Source organism: Teleopsis dalmanni, chromosome 2 (assembly GCF_002237135.1).
Source record: "Teleopsis dalmanni isolate 2A chromosome 2, ASM223713v2, whole genome shotgun sequence".
Classification (NCBI taxonomy): domain Eukaryota; kingdom Metazoa; phylum Arthropoda; class Insecta; order Diptera; family Diopsidae; genus Teleopsis; species Teleopsis dalmanni.
Window position 1 is genome coordinate 3258697 of NC_051847.1, and position 22501 is coordinate 3281197.

Below are 22501 nucleotides of genomic sequence, written 5' to 3' on the forward strand. Positions count from 1 at the left end.
GGTCAGATGTTAAAGGTTTAGGAGGTTTGGGAAGCAAATTTCGTAATCAACTGCAGACCAATTGTAGTCTTATAACTTATTTTTTATTGTTATAACAACATATTGTCCACTTCATCGATAATAAATTGAATACAAATTAATATTCACTCAATCACAGTTTATTTTCATGCAGAAAAAATGCTAAACATATAATTCAAATTCTAACATTATAGTATGAAGAAAAAATTAAGATTGTCATATTAAGCAAATATGTACTTATTATAATTCCTAACTTTATTTCAATTTACTTACATATATTTTAGGCTGAATGTGGTTTTAGGCTGAATTATATCTAAAAATAGAAACAATTAAAAAATTAGTTAAATATATGATTTAAAAATAATTTATATTTTTTATAGTACAAGTAATATTCGCTTAAATTCAATATAGTTAAACTGTATCTAACCAGGACTCACAAAGTGCAGCAACTGCTAACAAAGTCGGTCACAAATCAATTGACCAAAACACTTTTTGCTCTTCGACCACAATTGGAACGAATGTTAAACAAAACTCCAACAAATATAAATGCGCCCTCAATCAATTTTTCATCAAAGAAACCCCCAGAAATTTTATTGAAAAATAGAAAAGACAAACTACAATACTAAAAATGAAACGAAAAAGTATTGAAACCGTGGAATATGATGACAGTTTAAACTCTGATCATGATCGGCAACGATCACTCCAAAGGCAAATCGACAATTTCTAGCTGAAAGGCAGTCAGGCAGACAAACAGACAGACAACTTGCACAGCAGTTACACCAGTTTTTATTATGGTATTAGCAAGAAATCTTCCCCTCCTAAATTCATTAAAATAAAACTAAACAATACTTTTTTATTTTAAATCAAACAATCTATGGATTTACTACTTGGCATTAACTAAGCAGAGACGCAGGCAATATGCGGACAGACAGCGGGCATATTTCATGCCGTGGCCAAATTGATCACGAAGATCAGTTAAGGCAGCTTTTCAGTTTCAGTTTGAAAAGATGACGGACTGACATCACCTACGGCATTGGAGGTTAGGTTTTTTGTTTCTTATTTTTAATTAAATAAAAATAAAAGCAAAACTCCAACTTCGCATAGGTAGGAACGGTTCAGGGCACAATATTCCAAGCAAAATTTTGATTTACAATTTTTTCAATAATTCGTTTAAATCTTATTTGACTTTTGATTTTTTTTTCTGCTTGGATTTGGTAGACCGCAGCACGTTAAGACAATGACGCCTTCTGTCATAAGATGTCATAGGTTAGTAAATATGATTTCTCTAATGTTTTGCAATTTTTAGGTCAATAAGTGAGGTCAATTTAATATGATAAACTGGTTATCATTTTTTCTGAACTTTTTTGTAATATCATTTGTCAGTTTATGAGATTGCCTTGCTTGTTATGACTTTATTTTATAATCGCTTAAAAAATTACAAAACAATTGCGATTATTTTAAATTTAATCAGTGGAAACTTAATTTGTAATTTAGGATAAATTACAAATTACTTTTATACAAATTTTTTATATTACAATGAATACTCAAAAGCCACATTATTATTTATATTTTAAAATTAGTTTATATCCTTTGAGCTCAACTTCTTTTGTTTGATAAAATTGCAACAACTAATTAAAAAAAAACTATACTAATAAAAGGATTCAGATATTAGGCGTAGGATGGTGGCCTTCTCTCATTCACATAATATTAGTATATGACTTTACTAGATTTTAAATAAGCATAAAAAGTAATCCCATGGATCTGCTTAGGTTAGCAGGAAATCCGTTGAATGACTTTAGGTAAGCATAAGAAGTTATCCCAGTGATCCATTTAGGTTTATTGGTTCACTGTATAAAATACGGCAAAAAAACTTACAGATCTTTTAGACAGTAAAAGAAAAAGTAATTATGAAACTCTTTATTTAACTTTTCCACACTGTGGAAAGAATCACTGTGACAAGATTCAATCTTCTGGCATTGTTAAATGGTGAGTAGTACACAAAAAAAAAAACAAAAATGATGTTATTAGTATAATAGTACATGATTATTATTGATTATTATTGTTAGGGCATGTCGTACTGCAACCGTCGGGTCTATTAAGTACCCTTCTGCGTTTAGAGTAGGCCTCTAAGCCCTGTTGCGTCAGTAAAAAAGTGATACAAAACTAACTTTACAGAGTTTTGTTGCCTCTTCCGTAAGAATATACACTCCCAGGAACCTATTTCGTATGTGCATTAGCGCAGAGCTTTCTAACAGTGTGACCGACTCCTCATTCTTTTCACAGAATCAACAGTTTGTATCCGTAAGTATATCCAGTCTTGTACGGTGGTTTATGATAGTGCATGAAGTTTTATACAAATATCAGATGCACTAACATTTGGGGTAACATCGTTTTTAAAATAGGTCGATATCTTTTATATCTTATATATTCAGTACTTCTTATTTATACCCTTTTTACAATATATAAAATTTTATTATTAATTATTATTGTCAATCACGACTCATTTTCGAAGTCAAAAAATCAACTTTTATATTTATGATGGTTTGCTACGTGACATAAATGAGTACACCCTTTGTGCAGTGTTTCTCAACAGTCCATCAATTTCAACGTTTTGTTTTTTCGACTTTAAAATTATTATTAGATATTTTCACCAAGTACATTGCATATGTTTCTGGTCAGCAATTCATTTCGGATTAGAAAACACTAATATATAACAAATTTTATACACAAATACTACTATAAGCTTTCCTTGTTTTATAGTTCTACTTATATCATTAAGGATATTCACAACCTTAGGTAATGAGGTCGGTAATTGAGTAACTTTATAACATTATAAATTGTCAACAATAAAACAAGTGTACTCTGTATGTCTTTTATTGTTGATGCTTTGCACTCATTGAGTACACTTACCGCGGTCGTTATGTGAGATCATGAAAAACCCTTTTTTATTAGGGTAATAGCCTTCAACTATGATTAAAGCTTTATTGCAGTAGTTTGAAGTAGTTGCATAGCTTAATATTACATATTTTATCTATGACATATGAAACGATCGTCAGCTTAAGTTTGTGTCTAAACGAGTGGCGGTAATCAGTAGTTTAAAGTCAATTTTAATAGAATTTTGTAACTGGGTCACGTTTATTTTAAGTTACTGTTTCTAACTCATATGATATAGTATATAACTGTTATGTATGCAAATTAAAATCTGTTCTAATTACACCACAATTGGTTAGATGGGGAGGTATAACTAATGAAGACCATTAACTGCAAACAAGCTACTAAGTCAATAGAATAGTAATTAATGTAAGCATAAATGCAGTAAAAGAGTATTGAAGTAATTATAAAAACAGACAAAGAATTTTAAATGCAATTAAGTTTAAGTATGACCATAAAAACGAAGCAATTTGTTATTTTGTTTCATAAATAAATAGAAATACAAATTAATTATAATATAAAATAATTGCAACTGACAGAAAACAATTGAAAATTATTTTATATTTATGACGGCAAGCTGAAAACGTGTACTTACATTTGAGCCAAATTATTTTAAAGCGATTATCGTGCCACAAATGCACAACACAATTGTAAACACATAAACGGCAATTTTTATTTAGTGCCACTAACTAACAGCAGCAACAATAATAAAAATTAACAACAACTGCAACAACAACAACAACAACAACAACAATTAAACAATTGCAACATATTGTCTATTATTTGGTTTTGTGGTTGGTGGAACATATTCCATATGTTGCCGACGTGTATTACAGCAGCAGCACTACTTGAGATAAGCCAAATTGTTGCTGGAACAAAGCACAATGACACAATAACCACCGCACATGATCGTCGTATATAAGCATATGAGCACATGAACGCGAGCAATTTCGAGACAAAATATAAAAATTACGAGTATCTGAAGATCGATAATAACACATGAAGAAAAACAAATTCCTAAACACCAAAATAGCTGAAAAGCCATAAAAACTAAACCGCATTCGAGCACAAATGCACTGAGATATGAATTTGAAGGTTTTTTGATTTGCTGATTAGATTCACCAATGCGCATAAAGATGTCAAACTGTTATATAATTTAAAAACTGAAAAAGAATGCTCGCAATAGAGCATTCGAAGGGTCTGAGGTGTTCAATATCGCGAAAACCTTGACGTATTTTTCGAGTTAAGAAATTCGTGGGCTTGCTTGTGGGTTTACCAATCGACAAAAAAATAAATCAACAGTTTCGAAATTTAATTTTGTTTGAGATATTTTTCTTTTCTTCTATCTTATCGATAATAAATTTAAACAATTCTAGTTTACAAAACTATCTTATTTACAATATATTTCAGTGATTAGTAAGGTCTTCTATTTTATAATAGGTATGTTAATCGCACATAATATTTTTATATTTTAAGTATAATGAGTATATAAATTAAAATTTAATAATTAATAATAAAAAATGCTGACCTTCAAATTATTGCTTATTTAATTTATTTATTTAATACAAATAGAAATTTTTTTTATTAAAAAATTTTTTAATAAATATTTTATCAAACATAATTGCAAATGATTAAATTTAATGTAAGTAAGCGAGCATATTAACAAGATCTTACTCTCCTTTAAAGCAATTGAAAGTGCAAAAACAATATGAAATTATTAACTTTAAATTAGCTTTAAAGTAAATAACTACCAAACATAAAATAATCTTTAGTTTTAAATTAAGTTGTACTTAAAAGAAAATGTTATTATCGAAACTTTTTTTAGTTTAATTTTACTTATAAAATAAAAAGTTAAATAAATAACAAGTGTTTGCCTAAAACTGGAATTTATTAAAAAAAAATCAAATAAAAAAATTAATTAATTGAAATAAGACTATATAACAACTATTTTTTAATAATAAATTCACATAACAATAGGTAATATTGTACGATAAATATTATTAAAATATGAAATTCAATAAATTTGCATTAAATTATTAAAATAAAATAAATTTGAGACTCTGGAGACTCACATAAATATAACATATAATTCATATATATATTACAACATAATATGGTATCGAATTATCTCATACTAATCAAATCCATTTGTCCCATGATAAATGTGAGATATTGAAAAATGTTTCTCTCTGTGTTGTAATTTCTAATTTAGAAAATTTTTTAATTATAAACTTTTTTTGTAATTTTTTGGTTTAATTTAATTAAATCAAGAAATAGTTCGAAAAGTTATTTAAATTAATTCGTGTAGCTTTACGGTTCATTACCTTACAATATGTAAATAAAGGGGTAAAAATTTCGTGCTTTTGATTTGGTAACATTCTTTCAGAGACGTACTGTCATCCAGACTATCATATATTTTGTTCAATTTTTTCAATTTACAATATATGTAGTTTAATAACCGCTAAACGTGTTAAAATTGTGAAAACTTACTACAAAAATGGTGACGATTTCAGTAATATGTTAGGACTTATTTTCCGCTTAGTAGATATATTAAACTGGGATAGTGAAAATCTGCAAGTAACTATCGATAGACCACTGCAAATGCAAAAAATTACTAAGTATATGGTGCGACATTTATATAGGGTATAGCGTCGAGATTTTTTAAAAACAACGATTGGGCGATACAAACCGCCAATCCTGATTGCTATATATATTTGTTATGACCAATAGTTTGTGGAGATATTGAAGTTATACTGAAGTTATCGATGGAGTTAGTGATCGATGAAAATTTCACTACACTTGCTGGTCATGTTACTTTCTGAAAACACAGTCAGAAGAAACTTTCTAGATGTGTCGACATTTTAGGAGTGTGAATTGGCCTCCATGACCATGCGATTTGTTACCATTAGATTCATTTTTGTAGGCGTTACGTTTAAGGAAACTATCCTCAAACTCTCAACTCTTTCTAACCCACATCAGTTAGGTTTGTGCCGAGCTGTTGCCAGCTAAGTATTCATAAATCATAAATACTTAATAAATATTAGAATAAGAATCAGTGGAAAAGTTTCGTGAAAAACTTTTGAATGATGTTGTATATATAGCAAACATGAAGCCTAGCAGTATTATAAAATAGAATTTAATTATAATCTGAACAAAAGCGCAAATTTGAAATCTGAAGAGTACTCACTATTTCTATTCTGGCAATATAAATTCTTCACTTGAATACAATGTGGCATATCTCAATTACCACAACGCATTATGGCTGTTTTAACGAGTGCCATAACACAAATTTTCATGACACGAACGAACTTAGTGAACATTTTAAGTTATCCACAAAGCGTTTAAACTGTTTTTACAAATGCTATAGCCGAGTTTTGTTTAGTGGCTGTTTTCTAAACTACCAGAACGCGTTCATTTTATTGTTTCTTTTTACACAATTTGCATTTTTGGCATTTGAGTATATATATATATAGTTATAGTTATATAATATAATATAATGTATATAATACAACATAATATATAGTTATAGTTTATATATATAAGCAATAGCCTGAACATAAAAATATAACTCAAACTCTTTCAAATAAGTTTATTAAATATACTCGTATATAAATTGATACAGATTTCTAACAGCGTTTCCGCAAGTTAATGTCTAAAAACGATACCACTTTAACCTCCAAAAATTACTTCAAGATAATTTCTTTTTTATATTTTTTACTCATATATATTAAGTACTAAAACAAGTTTTAGTACTCATTTTGTATTGGGGGGAATGTGTTGGAAAAATATATTTATTTGAAATGCTATGTATAAAATATCAGCCTGCTATACAGGGGTAACTATTGCGAAAATCAATATAAATGGATTTATATTCCCTGTTAAAGTAATATCTTCAATAATCGATTAACTTTTCTATGTGATCAAACTTAATGAGTGTCATTTTAAAACAGGGTTGATTTTTTATAAATAATCAAATAGTTCTAAAAGTCAAGTGTTGGTTTTATATTGAGTTATTATCATTGTTAGATTTTTTAGTATCACTTCTATTTTTGTATTTATTTTTTAAAGTAATACTTCAAATAAAGGTTGTAGGTGTTTAACTTCCTATCTTATTTGACTTTTATGATTTCTCTAATGCTATTTTAAAATTTTTAGAATTCCTTGTAAATAAATTTAAAATATCACTCCTATTATAACTAAAACTAAAATCCAGGAATTTTTTTATTTTAGTATGTAGGTATATCTTTTATTAAATAAAATGTTAATATGTGTTCTTTTAAATAAAATCAACAACCCAAAACAAATTAATTTATACGAATACGAAAATTTGTTAATAGTTTCGCATATGCAAATTAATTCTCTTTTTCGAATGAAAATTAAAAAAATAAAAATTTTCGTTTGAATAAATGAAGTCATTTGACCTAACAAATTTTCATAGAATTTTCAACAGGAACAACTGAACCCAGCGATGGGTGTTGAAAGCCGAAAGAATACACAAGAACACGATCGATATGTGCTAAAGCTAAGCAATAGATACTTTGGAAGAGAATCCATCTACAGAACGAAAGCACTTTAATTGTGAATTTCTTTAGCTTAACGCTGCAGGGGAATCACGCTTTGTTGATTAAAAATGAAACGAAGCATTTTTAGAATATTTTTAAGTGGCATGGAGAACACTTCAGATGCTCAGTAATTTTATGCGGCTTAATATTGCATAACGATATGGGTTAAGCGAAAGAAATGTTATATAAAATAGGTATTAATTGTGCACTTAACATTATTCCTTTCCTCTGTCTATAAACGTACACCAGTCAAAGAAAAATAGTATACTAAATACTAGAGAATTAAGCAAATTATAGTCTTGAGAGAAAAACAAATTAGTAAGGTAACAATAAGATGTTCATTTAAATTCTCTAGACACACTTTATTAATTTTAGTACTTTTAGCATAATTAAGCAATTTCAGTATCTATAAAAATAATGTTTATTAGTAACGTTCAATGCGCCGGTAAAACAAAAGACTTAAGCCGCAAACATTAATTATAAATAAGATTTCCTTTTCATTCAATAATTCCTTAGACTCTTACGAGAATTTTATGTTATTGTTTTTTTATTTATAAATATTAAACCTTTAACAAAAAGATATATATATTAAAACTAATTGTCATCATGCGGTTGCATTACAGATTATTAGAAGACATTTAGATAAGTTGAGAATAATTGTTTAACTTCCAATTTGTTAAGATACTTTATACATACTTAACATATTTACTTATTAGTAAAAGCGACAAGAGTAGACTGTAATCTATAAGATTATGTATGCTATAGCTGAAGAGAGTCCGTTAAAATAAAGCAAGCAATATAAGAAACCACTCCACACCTCTTAATGCAGGAAACCTAATTCATTTAGATCAACAAAAGCCGAAAAAGGCACTATACTCATTTCCTAGAGATTGCATGATATTATCAGATAAGTAAGATTAGGTTAAGATGGCGTGTCGGCATATTTGAAGCAATAGTTGGAGGAATAAGGCGTAGAGGTAGACCTTGTCTCCGCCAAACATTTTTTTTTTTTGATTATTAAGACAATTTTAAGAAGTATTGTTAACAGAATATTAAAATGGAATATTGCTTTAAAAATAATATGTAAAAACCTATTTTCAACCTATTTCGCTTGCAACATTGACACTTCCAATAATAGTATCTCAATGTGATTAATAGTATTAAAACTACGAAAAACTATATGCTACCAAAGCCCAACATGATGGGTATTTTGCAATGCTAAATACTCAATTAAAAAATCAAAATTTGTGATAATTGATCATTATTCAAAGTTTTTAAAAGTAAATTACATTTTGCTCTCCAGACCCTAATCTCATTAATTAGTATCATACCCAAGTCTATTTCGAGAATAACTAATATTACTTCTCCAAACATTTACGCATAATTTTATTTAAATTAATTTCTCTGATTTTATTTACATTTCTTATGAAGAAAAAGAATGCAAGAAGACTAAAATTATTATTTAAACTACAAAGCAAAATGTTTTTCGTTCCCGCCTAAAGAGCCTTCAATTGCTTGATGGAGGGCAAAAATGACAGCTAGACAAATTCACACGCGGTCATCAAAGGTGAACAAAAAGGAATTTTCACACAATTTGTACCCATCTTTCTTCTACCGGCGAGCAGTGAACTTCTGGGGCTTGAGTACATTTTGCTTATAAATCAAAGCGTGTCTGAGCTGAGTCTCGAGCGCACCGACTGCATACCATCTGGAAGCCATTGCGCGAAGATAGGAACCCTTAAAGGATCTACAGAAAAGCGTATATGTATGTAAATTAAAAATTATGTTTATTATTTTTCTTTTTTCACTTAAACTCAGATTTTATATTAAAAATTCTTGTTTTTAAGTTATTTTTCTTACGTCAAAGTGCATGAAGTGTGAAGTATCTAAAGATGCCTTCAACTTAGTGTTTACATGCTTACGAAGAGTATGTGTCTATAACATTGTTGTCTTGTGTATTTAAGGTACTTTTAATTTTAAGATTGTTGTTGTTGTTATTATTATTATTATTTTGCTAAAACTTTAAATGAAAACAGTTTGCACATGTATCTGAGGCAAAATACCACAAAAACTGCGTGAACTTCTTAAGCGGAAGTTCAAGGCGTTCACTCAATTGAATCGTGTAAATGTTGAAATATAAACGCGCAGAAACTCATGCGGTCAATGGCTTCGAAAATCTGATTTAGTTTATAGATATAAATTATTTTTTAATTTCTATAATTTTTAATTTTGAACCAAAAATTATTAAACGTTTTTTCGTTTACTATAATAATTGTGTGACCTAATAAAATTTTTATTTGATTTTTTATTTTTTATTTTTTTTTTTGATGAGATGATTTCATGATGAGATAAGTTCAAAATATTGACACTGACTTAAATTTTTGTGTTAAAATTATTTGAAGATATTATTTCCTGTATAGCTTAAAAAGTTTGATTATCATTTTCTACAATTTTTACGGGAATCTAAAATTAATTAGATAGCTGAGTTAGTGTGCTCAAATTATTTGAGATAATATACATATATGTTTATCTATGTAACTGTAGTGATACTCTGTGCTCCAATCAGTATTCGTGGTTATAGTGCACGACTCTTTAATTATGCTTATTTCAAAAAAAAAGGAAGTCATTTTAAAAAATAATATACATATTAAACAAAAAAATATACATTATATATCGAGTGTTTTTTTAGTTGCATAAGAACTATCAATATCGATAACTTTGATTTGAGAGCTGAGAATGTCAAACTGTGTTGGTATTTCTGTTCAGTAAGGTTTGAATCTTTAATACAGATTTTAAAAAATAGATCTGTTCATAGAGTACTTCGTCGAAGAATTGTGTTTAGGGATGAGGGTCATTTCTGGTAAAATGGCTACGTCAATAAACAAAATTTCCATATAAGGAGCGAATATAATCATCAAGCCATTCAAGAATCACCATTGGATCAATTAAAATTGCCATTTTGGTGCTCCTTAGACGCCGACAGTAACACCAGTCTTTATTTCTTTTGAAATTTGGAAGAATCTGCCGGTGAATGGCGAGCGCTATCGCGCCAGCGATGCTGACAGAATTTTTGTTTCTAAAAACTGATTAGTTTAATATCGACTACATTTGGTTGCAACAAAATAGCTCAACTTGCCATACAGCATGCTTAACAAACGAGATATTGCGAAATCAATTTGGTAACAAATTTATTTCCAGAAGTGATCCTGTTGTTCGTGAGATTTAACGCCTGTCCATTACTTTTATAGGGTTGTGTTAAGTCATTGGTTTATGCCGACAAACCAGCAACTCTTGAAGCATAAGAAACCATTGACGTCTTATTGCAAAAAATAGTCAAAATTTGGTCTGTTCGAATAGACCATGTAACTCACAGCCGTGGCGTACATATGCCGAAAATCATATTCAAAAAATAAACACCATGAAATTATGTACCAGATTACAATAAAAAATTTTATTCTAACAATATATCTTATCATTTTAAATTCTCATGCAACCAAAAAAAAAACATCTGAAATAAAGAAAGCTTCTAAGGGTAAAGGGAAAATGTCTTTTGGGGTATAAGAAAGTACTATTCGATGCATAAAATGTGCGGATGCAGACGTGTGCAGTCGCAATGAGAAAAATGTTAATAACTGCACTAGGACCCATTCAACATATTCTGCAGATTTAGCTCCCCTATGACAATTTATTGTTTTGAAATCTAATGAAAGGACACCGGGATAAGAGATGTGGGTCAAATGACGAGGACAACATTAAAAGAAAAGCCTTTTTGAAGGATTTTGGGGAAACCTGTTATTTGGAAAGGATAAGAAAATTGGAATAATGTTATGTTAAAAATGCTTCTTTTTTTATATCTTTTAATTAGAAAATCTCTAAATTATCAAACTATATCTTAAAATCATTTTAATAAAAAAACATAATATTATTAACATATGCTAAATCTACATTAGCACCTAAACTATTTATCGCCTTCAATTCCATATGATTTCACTAATCCAAACCCTATTAAGTGCTCATCTCTAGCGCTGCAGCAAATGTGAGTTTTGTTACATTCGGTTAAAGATTATAGTTTTTATAATTTATTGTTACTTTTTATTTTTAAATACACCTTATCAAATTTTGAGAACCCTATTCGAACAGCACTATAAATTTTAAATATTGTGAATTTATCATAACAAAATTGTGCTTTATTCTTATAATTTTTTGTGATTTTTCTGGAGGTGCTTTGGAGTTATGTCAAAAAATCTCTGCAGTTTGTTTATGGAATTCACTGACCAATAAATCGTTCATGCATTCTAATAAATCTCAGTACTGTACCATGTAAAGAAACCGAAGTATATGAAAAAGACTTTTATTTTGTTCTGGGTCTTTGTTTTTTTTTTTATAATTATAGCAATTAATCTTTGAAAACATTTAATTTATGGGCATTAAATTTATGCTAATCCAAGTTAAACTTTAAGTAAAGTTTAAGCGCCATCAGCGGAAAACAATAAATTCAAGTGCATGATCATACATATGATCTATGAACCACTATAAACAAACAACATATTCCGAAGAAGCTACATTTCATGCTAGACCATTTAGTTTATTAAATGATTTAATAATATATGTAGAAATAATTAATAAGTTATAAGTAAATTACAATTTCTTAAATTCAATTTCTTCTTCTTCAATTTAAATCTATTCAATTTCATATATATATCACCCACTTATAAATTCTAAAGTGGAAAAAATTGAAAAGGGATTTGTTATTAAACTGCGGATGAGGGTTAAAAGAGGTCAAGCATGAGATTGGCCATGTGGAATTAATCTATTATACAGGCGTTCGCACTTATGTATCAATTTTGTATATATGAACTATAATATATATTATTTGACTGTGCACTATTTCTTCCTTGGGTTCACGGCAATATCTACTCTTGTTATAGAGAATTTGTACCGTAACTTAATTTTATTTGTGATTTAACAATTATTTTATTCTGGTCATTATCGAAAAGCCACAGTTAGTCAGTCGTAGGTCCTTAGTTGAAGATTTTAAATTACTCCCTTAAAGAAGCGGCGCCTATGCGTTGAAGAAATTAAATGAAGTTGGTGTAAAAATATTGTTATTTACACAGATTTGGAGTGCACTTGCTTTAGATCAGTTGAATATATACCAAATTATTAAATTAATGAGTCATCAAAACGGTTGTTTGGAGTTTTTCTTGGTCAGGTAACCACAGATCAGTAGAATATAATATGCATTAGATCTTTAAAACTTCTCCAAACTATCCGTCTTAATTAGAGTACCGATTTATGATAGTTATCAAAATTACTCCACATCTACCTACCTTACCGGAAAGATTACTATGAATATATAATATAATATATATAATATAGCACAAGCAGACCATCTAAGCAAAAAGTTAACAACTGAATGTAGCGCTCCATGTAATTTATTGCAGAACGTCTTTAGTACTTGAAATGCGTAAATTTTATTACATATATTATTAATGACTATTTGTTTAACCATTTGTCAAACTCAAAAATTTTGATAGGCTGCCATTTTATATGTGCGGCTTGTTAAATTCTGTTAAGTTTTGTAAAAATTGTGGTGAATGGGGTTTCTTGCCTTTTGTGAGGCTGTCCGCAAGTGACTAAAAAAACTTTTAAAATCAAATAAAAACCAGACAAGACCGAAATGCCTCAAAGATTTATTTTAATAAAATTTAAAGTTGTTGTTTTTATATTATATATAAAAATCTTTTTATATATTTACTTACAGACATACATTTGTATGTATAATATTATCTAACATTCGATCATAATAAAATTAAATAATAAAATAAAAATCGCATTTCTCATCAACAATTAAAAGGTTAACAAACTCTCAGCAAATATTTATCTTTTTATACTGAAATTCTAGTTTTATTTTTATTGAATTCGTTGAGTTCTTATGTATTAGAAATTTAATGGAAAATTATAAAAAAATCATTCTAGCATGAAAGTGTGAGTTTCTTATATGCCACGATCATTTTTTATGTGACACATATAAGTTCACATTTTTTATTAGAACTCTTTTGGCAGAAGATTGAGTTGCTTCAAACTAATAGGTGAGGTGGCAGGAGCTCTGAAGTGGTAATTTTTTGACTTCTGAATTTTATCTATTAAAAACGTTAAATTATTGATGCGTAACAAATACAGAAATTTTAATTAAAATTGCTAATTAATGTTTATTAAGTCTAAGATTCCACATAATAATAAAGTCATCATCAGTCTTATTTTTATTGCGTATAAAAAAACCTCATAATCTAACTTTTAAACGTTATATTTATGTATAAACATTTAAATATTAAGACTCGATTACTAACTCGATTAGTTATACATTATGCATTCAATTTATTAGGTCATTATAATATAAGAAGAGGTACTATACTTATTATGTGTCGTTATTACAATCATACATTTTTGTGACTCGAATTTTCTACGTTTTAACAGAAATGAAAAATGTAAAATCGTAAAGAATATTTAAGTATCTCAAAGTAAACTAAATTTTACTACTAAATGCGGTAACATCCAATTGTATTTAATAGTGTTAAAAATAAAGATTATTTTCAACAAATGAACTAATAAAAATGGAAAGAAGACTTGATTGTAAATATTCATGGTAGGTCATCTACATCTCAATGTAGATAACCGAAATGGTGGGTCATTTCGATACCATAGTTTTAGAATCAGTTGTAGTGGTTATATCTTGCTAGCACTATTCAAAATTGAGGGCCATTTTGATACCATAGTATTAGGATCAACTACTGATTGCTAGCACGTTCCTGTTTCAAAACGGTGAAAGATCATATTGTGTATTCATTTGCAAACAATAGAAGTTCAGAATTATTTCGATTAATTTCTAGTACACAGTTTTTACGCCATTAAAAAAAATCTTTCATTTTTTATAAAATATTACTTAAAACAATCAAGTATGATGATTGATATATAGTCCGCACAAAATACTATATTGCAGCCTAAAGCTTTCCATTTAGGTTTCCATAGTGAGCCATTAACAAGTAATCTCCCTAGTACCAAGGACCATACCAGCTGATAGTTCAATAAGTGGTAGTAGTCACACCAGTGGTTTGTATAAAAAACTTTAATAAAGCTTTCATAAACCGAAAAGGATTAGAATTCATATTTCTAATAGCCAGTATTGTGTATATGACAACATAACTTTATGTGACATTAAGAAGCGCTCCAGGGTTTGAAAGGATTAATGTCTCTAATCGCAAATAAAAAGCCAGTTTAAATATGTGGTGCTATAAAAATCGAGTTCATTTGAGTTTAGAATAACATGTTTCTTATCACTATCATAAAAATACATGTCATCAGATCGTAATCAGGAAAGATATACAATTTTGACCACTTGACTACAATAGTCAACTAGTACGTATAAATAGGTACTAAAATCAGTGTTACGTTTAAATAAGTATATCGTGTATAGCACGACTATAACTGCAGAGTTTTGCTATAGTAATAGCAAAATTAAGTAATATCGCCCAAGGATGACATCGTACTATGATATATAGCAACGAATCCTTATCTAGAAGTAACACCAAATATAATTTAAAATTATTACGCGAAAATATTTACAATACTACTATAAATAATTTCTTGTTATAAAAAAATAATACCAATAATATATCTAGAGGAAATGTGTGGATATAGATCATTAATAATAACCGTTAAAACTTAATGTTACATTAAAAAATAAAATGGCAATAGGTATTTTATTATATGGTAATATTGTTATGATGTTTTATTTATATTATGAATTATTTCAAAACTTAAAATTAACATAAAGATCACTGAATCACATATAACAAATGGTTTACTATACTAAAGACAATGAACTCAAATAAACCCTTTTCAAACAAAAGTTATAAATATGAATATTATTTATATACAGACATACATAAGTCTATATATATACATATAAATACATATAATTTATATCTTTTTAAATTAAAAATACAATAATATTAGAAACGTAATACGCACACTTCTCAATAAGATCTCCAAAAATTCTTACGAATAATGACCTAAGAATCCAGTTTTTTTTGTTCTTCTAACACAGTTGCTAGAGTTTTTTTTATTTTTTATTAATTTTTATAATTATTTCGGCAAATTATTGCGTAATGCTTACATAATTAACTCAAGCGCTTTAATTAAAACTTCACAAATTAATGTAGAAATAATTAATTATAATGGCTGATAGTTCATAATACCCAAAATTATTATTTTTTTTTTTGTAAATACTTTGTATTCAAATTACAACATGTTTTGGGGGTCTAAGTTCTATAATTGGCATAACTTGTTGATTAATTAATGTCAATGAAATATTAAATATTAACAACAAAAAAAAAAATTATGAAATAAAAACAAGAACAAGAAAATTCGGCAGATATCAAATTTATTTGAGTAAACTTCTTAGCCAATACCTATGTTTTTTTACTATATTCTAACATTCTTCTAAATAAATATATATAAGTAATACTAGTCAATAGAAGAACTTGCTTATGATGACAGACGAAACGAATTTTGACAAAATTATGAAATCTCAGAACAACTCAAAGTCAAAGACCGTGAATCTCAGATACACTGAAGCAGAAGGTAGCTATGTTTCGCAATAATATTTTAACTAAATTGCCAAAAATATCTTTATTAATTATTGTAATAAAAATATTAATTATTACAAATCAAAAACAAAAATAAAAATTAACAACGAAGCGTTAAAATATTTAGGAATTGCAGAAATCATAGTCGTAATCTGTAGAATTGCATGAAATATTTAGATACTGGAGTTGCAGTTTCGTATTGCGAAAGCTAAAATTAATTACAAGTTTTAATTAAAAAAATTAATGTATTTTTTGCTAAGTATTCAAATTATGTACAAATATTAAAGTGAATAATTTTTAGAAAAAATATCCGCAACTAAAACTGCAAACACATTAAGGTGAAGGTGTCATTTTATGCACAATAGCAACATTAAAATATAGAAATATATTTGATAATAAAAGATTGTTTATCTGCAGTGTTTTAACTGCAAAATTAGTAAGTTTTTATTTAATATTAAATTATTCGCAAACATCAGGAAAAAAAAAACAAAATCATTCAAATAATATTTAACAAAAAGACAATAAAAACAAAAAGCAGGATTTTAAAATTAATTAATATTAAGTGACGATATTTTTGACTAAAGATGTTTTTAGATATATTAACTTTTAAAAAGCTGAAATATTTACTATTCTGTTTGCTTATTCTATATAACAGAATATCGCAACATTGATGACATCATAATCCAACAGTCTAAGTATCTTTCTCTAACAATTAAAATGCTCTGAGTTATTCGCATCCTGAAGACAATCAGATCTGATTTCTCGTGTCTGTGACGACGCTCACCGAGGCTATGTATTAGCGACTAGTGTTGTATCCTGTAATGATACTGTAAACAATATCTTGAGGTCTTTAGTTTTAGAATAAATTTCACTTGTTGCCTGTCAGATTCTTTTATAAAGCATTTCGTCATTTAACAGAAACATGTTATAGACTATGTTGTCTTGTGAACAGGGCTAACTCAACAATTAGAGTAATTTTTAGTATTAAGTGGAAAAGGAAGGACACGAACCCAGTACAATGAAGGTGTAGGTGTGCATCAATTCTAGAAAATCTAAAATACAAACAGAAGCACGTTGTAGACCATCTTGTCTTGTGAACAGGGCTCACAAAGCCACTGACTCAATAATTAGAGTAATTTTTGGTATTAAGTGGGAAAGAGAGGATACGAATCTAGAACAATAGATGTGTAGTTGAGCGTCACTTCTAGAGAATCTAAAATAGAAACAGAAACACGTTATAAAATTTCTTGTCTTGTGAACAGGGCTTACAAAGCCACTGACTCAACAATTAGAGTAATTTTTGTTTGTAAGTGGGAAAGAGAGGATACGAACCCGGTACAATGGATGTGTAGGTGAGCGTCATTTCTAGAAAATCTAAAATAGTTCGAAAAATAGCAATTACTGCTTAATGTAGTATGTTTATAAATTCCCTTTTCCATAATATAAGGAAACGGTTTACCTGTATCTGTATCTCTGATAGTTTGCTTACTTATAAGTCTGCTTCTTGTTTGTTTATATTTAACTTTATATTTCCTAATGATTATGTATATATAAATGAAAGACATATATATATGTCTTTTATATTAGGTCAAAGAATTCTTATCCATAAATCCCATTTTAAATGCAAAAGTAAACCTACATCAGATGTATTTAATTGTATTTATAATAACATACCATCCCTGTGAGATAAGCCAATAAGTGTCACAATTGAAAATTAATTAAAAAGAATATTTTTTATTTTTAAAGTTCAATAAAAATCGATAAAACAAATCACTTTGACATTTTTTAAAATTACTTTTGTTTTTTTTAGTGGTTTTTTTGTTGTTTTTGCTTATTAAAATGGCAATGAAGTTTGTGTAAAATAAATGATAAATATATTTTTAAATAACATTTTGTATTTTGTATTTAAATGTTCAGCCTTGATTTAAATAAATCCGATAATTAGAAAATATTTTTAAATTTAAAAATAAAGAGCATAACAAAAAATTTTAACTAACAAAAGAAGGATTGGCTTGACTGATGAAAACAGTTAAAAAGTATCTAAATTTAAAGAAAAAAGGTGAAGACTAGGCAAAGCCAGAATAATGGCGGCAACATCAACTCATGCCAATACATATAGGTATAGTGAATAATTACTATATAATTAAATATATTTATACATATTTTAATAATAACTAAAAATTAGATTATATATTTCATTAAATACTTTTTATATATATTTTTTTTTTAAATTTGAAGGAAAAATCATTGGCGGTAAATATTTAAAAGTACGAATATATAAAAATAGAGTCAAAAAAAATCATTAAAATAATATTAATTTAATTTTGTACACCTTTTATTATAATCAAATAAGAGAAATAATTATTTATATTAAAGAATAAATAATATCAATGTATTCCTTAAAATTGATTAGTTGGAAATCTCGCTATGTCACCGTTATATGTGTTGACAACAGTTTATAAGGGCTTGAGGCCCTAACCTCCACAAGGAGATGAAGGAATTAAGAAGACTTATAAAGGGATATTCTGATTTGGCTGTACTGCTTTAATAACATAGTTTAAACAGCATTAGGCATACAAGGTTCAATGTTTGTCTTTGAGCAAAATGGATTGCTTGCTAACCACTGAATGTGATAAAATTGTACTATAACAATTAGATTAGGATTACGTTTTTTTACATCGAATTTTTGTTAACACTTGATTTTTTTTGTAAGGTTTCATCAGGTATCGTATTTATGCTAAAAATTCTCAACCTTTTAACGCTTTGAAAACGTACATCTAAGAACTTATGACAGAACTTTAAGCCGATATGTCATCATTATCTTAAAAGGATCTAGTACTAATAGATGATTCGTGGAGTAAATTAAATTGCTTTTATAGTTTCCTCCTTACATTAAAGATCACTGATTGATACCTACCTAGCACATACTATGCTATTGAAAGTAAAGAAAGCGATTTACACTTTTATGATAGTATATGACAGTGATTACTTTCGGTAGAAGCATAATAGAAATTGTTATCAACACAGTTTCGAGGTAACAACTGAGCGAAGTACTGCCGCAAAATAGAAGGAAGATGCGAAAACAGAAGAGAAATAGTTTCGTGACTTTAGAATCTACAACAGTAGATGGGTAAAAAGACAAAATCGCTCTTTCAAGAAAAATCATGTTAATGGTACGGGGTGCTAGACATCTCTCTTAACTTTATTTATATATATTTTAATATATTGAAATATTTTGTGAGCCCGGAACACTTCTACGGTGTTAATAACACCTTCAAAACCACTTCTGGAAAGCCCAAAAACGCATGTGACAGCCAACACAGCTTATTATCTCTGAACATATAAAGCCTGAAGGTGTTCTGAACTTAAACAGAACAGAAACTCTACACGCAACTGCTAACAGGCAATTGTAGACTGCAACAGCATCTAAAAAAGAGTGGTTTAGCAGAAAACGATTCCTGAAAAGCAGAATACGTTCTATGCGTCTGCCCTAAGTGGAGCCCTAAACACCTTGCTAAAATATGGCCCACAATTGGGACAAAATTCTTCGAATGTTAGAAATTGGATGAAAGGCTGTACAAAAGATCTTTCAGGTTGCAATGCATGCACAGCCTATCCATAATAATAATAATAATAAATAGGTATATTCAAATGTAACTATGCATTGGGAAATAAACTTCATCTTTACATCAATATATCGATTCACTACGTCCTAATTTTGATCCACGGCACGTGCATTCTAGTTAGTCAACGTTCGAAGTAGACAAGACTCTTAGTAATTAAAGAAATAATTTTTCTATTTTATTGTTGAAATTAATTCTTTCACAAATAAGCTGTTAACTGTTAAGTCTTAATTTATTACTATAAATTTGAATTTCAAAAACTAAATAAAAGTAATTACATTAATTACTTCAAAGATTATCAATATTTCACTTCAGATTGCCAATCATAAAAACTGCATCCACTCGTGCCAAAGCAATGATTCAACTGTAAACCCGAAAAACTAATTCTTTTCATTGCAAATTAACTTCGGTAATACTCGTATATAACTGAATAAATTCACTAAAAATATTACAAAAATTAAATTAATATATAACATTTATAGAAACATTATTTCTGCTTAATTATTTGAATATATAAAAATTTATTAGTCAATTTTATGTTCAACATAAAACACGAAGAGCTTGAACAGCTTGAAGAGTTGTGAACGAAAGGTATTGCAACATTTTAAATTTTTTAATCACAAATACAACAAATTTATGTATTTCCAATAATATGAAAACTGCAATATTTAACAGTTCATTAGTCAAATTTAATTTACCATAAAAATAATATTAAAACTATTTAGCATATGAAATGTAAACTACAAACGGCAATTTTATTTGCATTTGTTTGGAAATGACTGAAGAATGCATATTAATTTTGCAAAAATTGAACCGAATCAAGAAAAAATATAATTTAATTTTTATAAAAATCCAAATGAATCAAATGAATGTTAATAGATTTAATTAAGCAAAATAAATCATTTAAGCGTATGAAATGCATAATTTCATGACATTATCGAATGCATTCCGTTTGTCATTTGTTCAGATGTAATATGCAAAAATAATAATAAATGATAATTCAAACTAAATATCGACAAATAACTATTAAAGCCTGCGATTTGCTGTTTTCACCGCAACAGCAACAATTATGCGCCAACAAAATTATATAAAACCAAAATTTGTATCTCGGAAATAATTTATCTACTAAGTCGCGGTGTCAAATGTTTTGCACGTCGCGCTACAGTTTCCATGCAAATACAACAATTAAAATGCGCCCACCAAACCCAGATCCGTAATGAGTTTCCATACGAAAATACTTATAATCCTTATTAAAGTATCTGAGCACATATTCAAGATTTCGGTTACAAATTCGATGTTGCATTCGAGCAGCAACGGATTTCGTTACACAACGAATTTGAGCGGTTTTCGTTTTATTTTTAGTAAATGCAGGAAAAAATTCGACAATTTGACAAAAATTAAAATAAAATTCAAAAAGCATTTGTTTCGCTGCTGGCAAAAATAAATAAAATATGCAAATTTGTGTTATGCATTGTTTTACATTTCAGCATTTCAGTATCGGCAAAACAAAAACAAACCCAAAAAAAAGATACGAAAGATTTATGTTTAAACAAAATTACAATTGAAAATTTATTTATGCAGATTTTATTTTAAACTAACCAAAAAAAAAAACAAAACCAAATACTATTATCAAACGACGATGAAAGTGAACGAAGCACTGGAATTCAGAAAGCGGGGAAGTAAGTTATAAATCACTCTGAAGCTCAAATATTAATTTAAAAATCTATTGGCACCTTAGTATACTAAATTAGAATTCAGAACTACTGAAAAAATCATTGGTCACCCGTATTTTCTATCCTTAACGATCACTGGATTGGTGTACTCTCAGATTCTCATATCGGATATCGGCAGAATATTGTTTGAAAAACAAAATATTTGAACACGAAGAGTAACAGAAAACCTGCTTCTAAGATAACAGTAAGACTAATATCGGATATCGGCAGGATATTGTTTGAAAAACAAAATATTTGAACACTATGAGTAATAGAAAACCTTATTCTAAGATAACAGTAAGACTAGTATCGGATATCGGTAGGATATTGTTTGAAAAACAAAATATTTGAAAACGAAGAATAACAGAAAACCTGATCCAAAAGATAACAGTGAGACTAATATCGGATATCGGCAGGATATTGTTTGAAAAACAAAATATTTGAACACGAAGAGTAACAGAAAACCTGCTTCTAAGATAACAGTAAGACTAGTTTCGGATATCGGTAGGATATTGTTTGAAAAACAAAATATTTGAAAACGAAGAATAACAGAAAACCTGATCCAAAAGATAACAGTGAGACTAATATCGGATATCAGCGGGATATTGTTTGAAAAACTAAATATTTGAAAACGAAGAGTAACAGAAAACCTGTTTCTAATATAATAGTAAGAGTAATATCGGATATCGGCAGAATATTGTTTGAAAAACGAAATATTTGAAAACTATGACCAACAGAAAACCTGATCCAAAAGATAACAGTAAGACTAGTATCGGATATCGGTAGGATATTCTTTGAAAAACAAAATATTTGAACACGAAGAGTAACAGAAAACCTGTTTCTAATATAATAGTAAGAGCAATATCGGATATCGGCAGGATATTGATTGAAAAACCAAATATTTGAAAACGAAGAGTAACAGAAAACCTGACCCAAAAGATAACAGTAAGAGTAATATCGGATATCGGCAGAATATTGTTTGAAAAACGAAATATTTGAAAATCATG

The 22501-nt window shown here is 28.3% G+C and overlaps 1 long non-coding RNA gene across 1 annotated transcript in view; it reads right to left on the reverse strand.

The window, feature by feature from the left end:
• Positions 1-291: 291 nt before the first annotated feature.
• LOC119677314 overlaps positions 292-22501 on the reverse strand; it is a 28101-nt gene continuing 5891 nt past the window's right edge. Inside the window, exon 3 of the long non-coding RNA XR_005252252.1 lies at positions 292-331. This is a non-coding gene — a long non-coding RNA (uncharacterized LOC119677314). The remainder of the gene's footprint in view (positions 332-22501) is intronic.